Consider the following 8,881-nt stretch of genomic DNA (forward strand, 5'->3'; position numbering starts at 1 on the left):
TCGGAGCCCCCGTTAGAGTTCATTTTATTAAAAATCACCCATTTGACGTTTACGTCTCAAGTTTCTTTTGATTATACTGCGGTGAGTAAAGAGTACCTATATTATATATAGTAGTCGTAGTTACGGAATAAGTTGCATTCATCTCCGTTTCCATCGCCCGACCCGCTGCGGTCAGCCATTTTGTTTTAATAACAATGTTTATCTCAAACTCTAAAACCCCATTATTATGGGGTTTTGAATGAAAAGAAACCTTAAGTTAAACTGCTGAAGGATTGGTTTAATTTATTTTGAAAAGATGTCTAAAGAAGGCTATATGTACACAAACTGTTTGGACTAATATTTGTATATGATACCTACGCTCAAAAAAAAACCAACCGCGTTCATTTAGATCACTTTGTATTCGAATCTTAACTTTTCGAGCTAAAATAAAATATTAAAATAGTTAAATTACAAAATGATTACAGAATGTATTGTGTCGTATAATATATATATATTGAAATATTGTATTGTTGTTGGCTTGCACGTGTTTCTCAAATGCGATTTCATTGGAACCTACGTCCTACCTACCCATAAGATTTCATCGAATTTCACTACCTACTACTTTACATTCTATTATAATTTCATATTTGTAGACTTTCGTTTATACCGATAAATAATTATTAATAAACAATAATAATCCGACTAATATAAAATTTGATTGTTATAAAATAATTAACATTGGTTCGGTATAAAACTATAATTTGAAACAAACACGAGCGGATCACATGGATGTAATAAATGTTTTAAATAAAATGTTCCACGAAATTTTAAATCATTTTTTTGAAGCATTCTCATCAAATTTAATCACATGTTTTTTGTTATTATGAATATATATTATACATATAATACTATTAATTGTTATTTCATGATTTTTTTTACATAAAACAACAATTACAATTTAAAAAGATTCTGAGCGGAAACCCCACAGTCAGCCTATATTTTATTATATATTTAAATTGCTATTATTAGAAAATAGTAATACGATAGGTTAAATTATATAGGAGAATTTTCACCAAAAAAAAAATGACATATAATTATACAGTAATATTATTTTATATAAAATAACTACCAGTTAATAATTGTTGTTATAAGTTATAACTTAATACTTATAAGTTATACGTTATTACCGACGCGCGACGTAACGTAGAATGTTGTGAATAGATTCCTTGGTATATTTACTAAATTACAACAAAATATTATGTAAAATCGTTATTTTTCGTTTAAATTTAAAATACTGAGTGTTACTGCTGGATGACTTCTCTCATCAAGTATCTACGTCTTGTATATATATATTTTTTTCCGCACATATGCTTATTGTATAAATACTATTACAGATTCCAATAAACGTTAAAAAAAAATTTTAAATAATAGTGACTAATAATACATGTCAAGTCATGGGTATAATGTATACCTTTTATAACTTATTAGTGCAATGTATTGTACCATAATCAATGGTCCATGGACCATAGTGCACCTAAACGCTAGAAGCTATGCTAACTATTTGCCGTACCTACTCACAAAACTTCTTATGGCCACATCCATCCCATTCATAGAATGCTACGCTAACTATTCTAATATATTATATTATAATAATTTGATTTGATTCTATGACCCTTTTATTTGTATTTAACCTTAATTCATATCATATTGTAATCAATAGTCTATACCTACTCATTTATCAAATTTAACTTTAATTGTAAACGGAAAAAAAAATACTATTATATTATAGTTAAACAGAATATAGTAAATATAACTATTTAATTGATAAAATAACTAAAATGATTTACTTATTATTACTATATAAATATGGTTATTAGTTATGGTTAGGTTTACTATATTTTATAGTTAATGCAGTTTTTAATGTTTGAATTAACTAAAAAATATAGTTAAAATAGCATATTTCAGTTCGAATAACTATAATTACTTGACTATAATATTTTAGTAAATCTGATTAATCTTATAGCTATCCCTATAGCAATTATAATGTATAGTCAATCCTACTGTTTTTTTTTTTTTTATTGAACTTAAGCCCGGTGACTATGGCCATTAGCTGTTGTGGGGGTTATGAACTGTAGTAGGGGTAAGGTTGGTACGGTAGATTGATTTTACGACTGTTTTAACGGTTATTACGGTAGGTAGCAAACACGTGTATGTGTGGCAAGGTTTTTAACTACTATGAACCCGGGTGGTCACCCATCCGGGAGCTAGTAGCTGTGGCCGTTACTTACTCCCAGTCGCATTCCGCGACTGGTAGCAACCAACGCGCTACGCCAAGCCACCCTACTGTTTTTATATTATTACAAACAACTGTTTTGTTTTTTCCGTGTATAACTGTAAAAAAATTGTCTGTCGGGCGTCAACAAAAAAAATTATTATTACTCATATGGCAATTCACGAAAAACCCCAGGTAAATAATAATCAATACTATGGTTTATTACTAACTAAACAGATGCCATTAGCGTTATTATCATAAACAAATCTGAATACGCTTAGGTCTTATATTATTTTAGACATTTTACCCTTCAATCGGGTACTAATTAAAATAAATAGTATACTATTTTATTACTATATAGGCGTGTGTGTATTCTGCTCTGCGTCATAATATTTCGAATGCAACGTTTAGGTACTGCAGATAATACTTAAGTATACTGTTAAAAATAATTGTATTATTGGTTGTGCCGGTTTTTATGCGAAGCACAATTATTTTGGGCATGTCGCGTCAACAACCCTCGTGACATCGTTTTATATAATTTTTTTTTTGACACAAATAATAATATGAATGACGTATACTTTCACCACCGGCCCTAACCTTTCGGTCATCCTCCTCAAAAACATGATATATTAGATATTTAACAAAATACCTATAAATGTATACTGTTTTACTAATAATATTTTGAATTTAAATTCTGATCATTCATTTGACCACTCATATAGGTCTATAGGCTTTATCTATATAACTGATGTCTGACCGTCTTGAATTTAAAAATATCCTGAATCAACAAATCAATAGGTATATTAAAGTTAAGCTTAAGTCAAAGTGTCAAACTTTAACACTGACGAAACAATAAATAATTTAATTAGTCAATTCAATCAGTTATATTTGGTCAGGTATGTGATACAAATTGAGAAATCGTCTAAGAAATCAAGTTTAAACAAAATTCAAGCATTCCAAAATATCATTTTTTCGTAATATTACTAACTTATTTCTCTCTAACCTGACAACGATCTAGGCAGTAAAACAATCGAGGAAGAAGCAGCAATATTTGATAAACTCTCTTTACTAAAGATTCAAAAATCACCAAAATCCATTGTGGAATTGCTTTAAATTGCTACGTCTTATCCCTTCATTCCTTGAAATTCTAGTCATGGACTTAAAATAAAATAATGTCGCGGTCTTCTAACTTAATCCTCTAACATTCTGACGACTCTAACGTATCAATCCCATTATCCCAAGCTATACGTGTCACTAATGGTTGACTATTCTTAATCACGCAACCCCAATAATATTTTTGTATTCCTTACCTCACATTTACATATACTTAATGTGCTATAAAAAAAAATTTAAAAAAATCTTAATCTGTGTATTTATATATTCGTTGCAGTGGGCTTAATAATATTTGTGTATATAATTAGTTTTATAGCGTGAGTAGGTATTAGGTAGGTACTTAAAAATCTTAATGCGAATGTTCATTATTGGCATAACATTTTTATACGACGTGCGCTTAAGCAATTAATTTAAGGGTTATAAATGTTACTGTTTTTAAAGAATATAAACTTGGTACCTAATATTATTTGCCTACATTGCATTTAATAAAGCCATTGATTATTATTAAAGTTGTTTAATAGTGTTTATGACCTGCAACGTTAGTGACCCGCTTTTTAAAATTGTATTTTTCGTTATTTATTATTAATGCACATTTAAATGCTCAATAATTAGCAAACAGTTTGCGTGTTAGAATTAACTCGAAACCTATGTATATACTGCGACTTACGTATACCATGTCGCGTGATTACAATCCATCAACGAACGCGAGGTTACAAAATCCCCGCGAATTTACCAACTGCGTTTTTGTATTGGCTTAACACGTAGGTAATTCTTATTTTTAATGCTTTATAATTTATAATTGCATTAATAAAAACATTACATTCATTACCGACTATACAGTAGTAATATAAATTACGAATTGAAGTAGCGCGTAATATCTGGATTATTCATACGTCATTGTTTAAATTAATTGTTCGTGTGTGATGTGCGCTATAGGGCGAGTATAGGCGTTTTAGTCTGAAACTTAAAATGTTAAATTAAGTTATTTTTACTGTAGCTTGAGATTTTATTGAAGCCAAGCTAGTGTACCTATAAATGTAGGATATATTATATATGATTTATATTTTAAATCTATAAAACCCTAGGTACCAACTACCTATATACTTACACAATATTAAATATTTAGAAATAAAATCGTTTTCAACTATAACTCCAATAATATTATTGGAAGTACATAATTTATCATCATATTTTCACTAGGTATACAACTATTTATTAAGCTACATTTTGTTTAGTGATGGAGCTTCTTGTTCTGTATCTATTTACCGTTTTACTCTGTACTCATATAATATTTTCATTACCCACAAACACGCGTTAGCATATTTTATTATTTAATTAAATTATTTATTACATTTGTTACTCATGATACGATTACTCACAACTACAATCTTCTGGAATATGAATTATGATAAATGATAACATCTATTATCACGACATTTATCTTTTTTTCCTAAAATTAAATTAATTAAAATGTTTTTCAACCCTCTAAATCAGGGGTGGGCAACCAGTGGCCCACTAATACCATTTTTATCCGTCCAACGCTTCGTTTCAAAATTAGCAACAAAAAAGGGTCATCTGGAAGACAATCCTACCCACGGAAAATTGACGCCTCAGTAAATTTGAGTTGCCTTTCCTGCTCTATATCTAAATGATGACCATCATTAGTCACTTGGCTACTGTATAGGTACCTAATATTTTTGAAGTGGCGTGTCATAATATGTAATGGGTATGTATAGTTGATTTTCTTTCCTCTAAAATAATGGGATGTGTAGAGTTTTTTAGGTATATACCTAAAAATATATTGACATATTGCAAATTTATCGATACCTAAACATAACCGTGATGTCAATGGCGTTGTCAGGATTATTTTCGGTTAGGGTTACATATACATTGATTAAAAAAAGGGTTATTAATAAAATTGTTATTTTTAATTTATTGTGAAAAATAATGGCCGTCATTGTTAGCCCCCCCCCCCCCTCTAGCATTGCATAATTTAGACGTGATTAGAACATGGTTTGAACAAAAATAAAGCATATTTCTCAATACGTAAACATTATGCTTGCAGGGTGACTAAAGAATATTACATATTACTTTTAATTGAAAAAAACATATATTTTAAACACATTATTTTATACTAAGTTGACGCTGTTCACAGAAGTCGCATTTTAGATTCTGAGCGGAGCAGAAATGTATAATGGTTTTACAATGCTATTTATTTCTTTTTTATGCTGTAAACACTTTTTCTCCCTCTAAACTTGCTCAAAAGTATCAAGTACGGCATCTTTTCTGAAAGGTAATGTTCTTGAGCTGGTACTTTAGACATGTCATTTTTCGATTTTCGAAACGCTACTCGAAATAAAAGCGGTTAAAGGAAAAAAAAAGTACGATTTCACGATTTTATAATATTAAATAATTACGGACGACGTTTTCTACCAGAAATATTGCTTCAAATGAAAAATGACAAGAGATATTTTTTGTTGTATTTTGAATTTTGTTCCTTATGGTTTAAAGTTCAGAAAATGTTTGAGCTATTTATAGACATTTTAATTTTGGGAGTTTTTTTTGTTGTAATTCGGTTAAAAACATTCGTAAAAACTTGAAATTTGGGTTGTTTAGTGTTTACTTATATTATCCATACCTAGACATGGCAAAATTTTCAAAACATTTGAGCAACTTATGAGCTTTTTCTTTTATTTTATATTTTTTTTTCATTTTTATGATATTTCCTAATCATAAATTATAATTATAAAAATTACCTATTTATATAAATCGTTCTTAAGCTGTTCTTAAAATGCTTTGTTTATCACCATAGAAACGAATAAAATTAAATAAAAAAGATTCCCTCGTCCACTCAGAATCGTTTTTTATCAAATGCAATCATTGCATTCAAATCGAATACAGTAAAATTACACTATCCTGTCCGAGGCCCAAAGGGACGATGGACAAACATCCACCACCGAAATGCGCTGACCTACTTTTTTTAATACTAAATTAATATTTAGTGTATATTTCGAATAATCATTATAATATTTACGTGCACGCGTGGTTTGGCAATAACTGGAAAAAAAATGAATTTAGATTTTTAAAATCCTAGCTGTTAACTTCACGAGCACTCGGATTTTATACCCTTGCCAAATTCTGTATTGAAACCCTCACTCGAAAGGACGCACGCGCGTGACGATCCAACGACGGTGGTGAATGCAGTGGCAGTATAGCGGTGGCGCGGGGGCGTCGTCGTTGTTACGATCGAGTTAATCTAATAAAGCCAAACACGCCAAGGTAATTACCGGTGCTTACTTCGTGAAAAGTTTCCGTGCGAGAAATAACATAATATATATATATTCAATATTGTGTGTGACATGTGACGGCGATTGCATTACCATGGCTAATCGTGAAGGGTGTGGATTGGACGCCGTACACTGCACCGGGTTATAGGTGCTGGCAGAGCGTCGCAGTTTATGTGCTCACAGTTTGAAATAATATTATTGATTGATTTTATTGTTTACGAGTAGGCATAGGTACCACCGATGTCGATACAGCTGCATTTCTGCTGCTGCTGTTGCAGTATCGAAATAATTGTTAATGTTTATGAGTGGCTCATCCTATTCATGTTTAGCACTTAAACGATAAAGCCGTATAGAACACGATTGGCCATCCTGTATTATTTATATAGGTATCCTTATAATCCATGAAATATCGAACCGTATCGTTAGAAATGCGTTTGTTGATCATAATAATTCATATATATCTAATCGTCAATATGAGCATTGGCGGAACTAGACATATTGAACTAGGGGGTGCTTAAGCTCCAGGTTTTTTTGTGACTCAATGAGACCTAACACCTAACGATTTTTTAGGGGGTGCTAAGGACCCAAAGTACACCCTCCCCCCCTAGTTGCACCAATGAATATGAGACTGTTGTTAGAAGTCTGATTAGTGATTGACTATAGGTAGATCGTAGATGCTGAATGCTAAGAAATAAAAGGATTCAATTTTGACGAGCTCGTTGTTGTTTTAACAACTACCATTGCCATGAAAAAACTGGTATAACATATCACTGATAATCAACAATTTGTAGCGTTATTTCCGGTCGGTTGGCTGCGACGGCTGCTAGGTACGCACAAAAACATTATTATAATACAAATATTATAATAATTAATAAAGTGCATTCCTTATTTCCTTTTTATACAATTTATATTTTATCCTTATGTCCTACTGTCCTAGCACTACAGGTATAACATATCAGGCCCCCCACATGGGGAGGGCAGCTGGACCTGGAGTACAGGCCCGGCTATTTTAAGGACCCGTTGAAATGAATTTGAAAATTTTTTAATTTTGATAGGAATACTTAATTTATATTAAATAATATTTTATAAAGCCCTCAAAAACATTTGGTACAAGGGCCCAAAATATGATGTGGGGGGGGGGGGGGCTGTAACACTGGTTATTAATTATATAGGTACGTTTATTGACGATGACCACCGTGTTTAAAATAGTTTAAAGTATAGGTAACTGTACAAGCCATCGCACCCCATAATAATAAATATTTTGTATCATAAATATAGCCAATAGCCATATTATACTATTAGGTATTACGTTACGACGTATAAGATGTATTATCTCCGTCACTCCTGTCGTCATTAGTGTCCCCGGTACGATATCGATTTTATTATTTATATACTCTTAAATCCCTTTCACCCCTTTCTAATGCGATATAAACGAGTTTAGGGCAAGTGACACCGATAGAAAACCACCACACGCAATCTAATTTTATACTAATGACTACTATTACATATTATAAAATTTTTCGACTCGTTATTTCTAAATTCTAAACGTTTGTGGTGCTGTACTGCAGTTCTATATATATATATTATTTACGGTGATTAGATATAAAACTACAACAATACCATTTAAAGGTTTGCCCGTCCATCATAACAAAATTGTTGTTTATATTATGCAATATGCATAAATATTAAAATAATATGACGTTTAATGTACAACTGTTAAACTGTTGTAGTGCAAACTGTAGTTCATTCATATTACCCACCTATGGTGGAAAAATATTATGTGTTACTAGTGTACCTACTACTGTAATAATATACATAAATGTATTTTCAAACCATAAAATATAAATGAATAATTAAATTATGAAAAATAAAAATATTATAGCCTGTGATATTTAAAAAAAAAATTATATTTTCATTTACTTAACTCTATTGTAAAAGGTACCTACTGTCCTACGAAAAAAAGTACACCTGGTCAGTGGTCACCATCATCAGGTCAGTTTTAAAAAGTAGGTAATGTGTTAATGTGTATTATGTATACTTACTAACAATACCAACCTGAAACCAGGAAAATTACAGTATTTCCTATTTTTTATTGCAGCATATCCTACGCGTAACACAATAACACGTAGTAATATAGTACATAATTGTCAAATTTAGAGATCAAATATTTAAGCATAGAATGATAATCGTCTTTACAACCTATTATTAATTGTTTTGTACGAAAAACGCT

Source organism: Metopolophium dirhodum, chromosome 7 (genome assembly GCF_019925205.1).
Source record: "Metopolophium dirhodum isolate CAU chromosome 7, ASM1992520v1, whole genome shotgun sequence".
In the NCBI taxonomy this organism is placed as follows: domain Eukaryota; kingdom Metazoa; phylum Arthropoda; class Insecta; order Hemiptera; family Aphididae; genus Metopolophium; species Metopolophium dirhodum.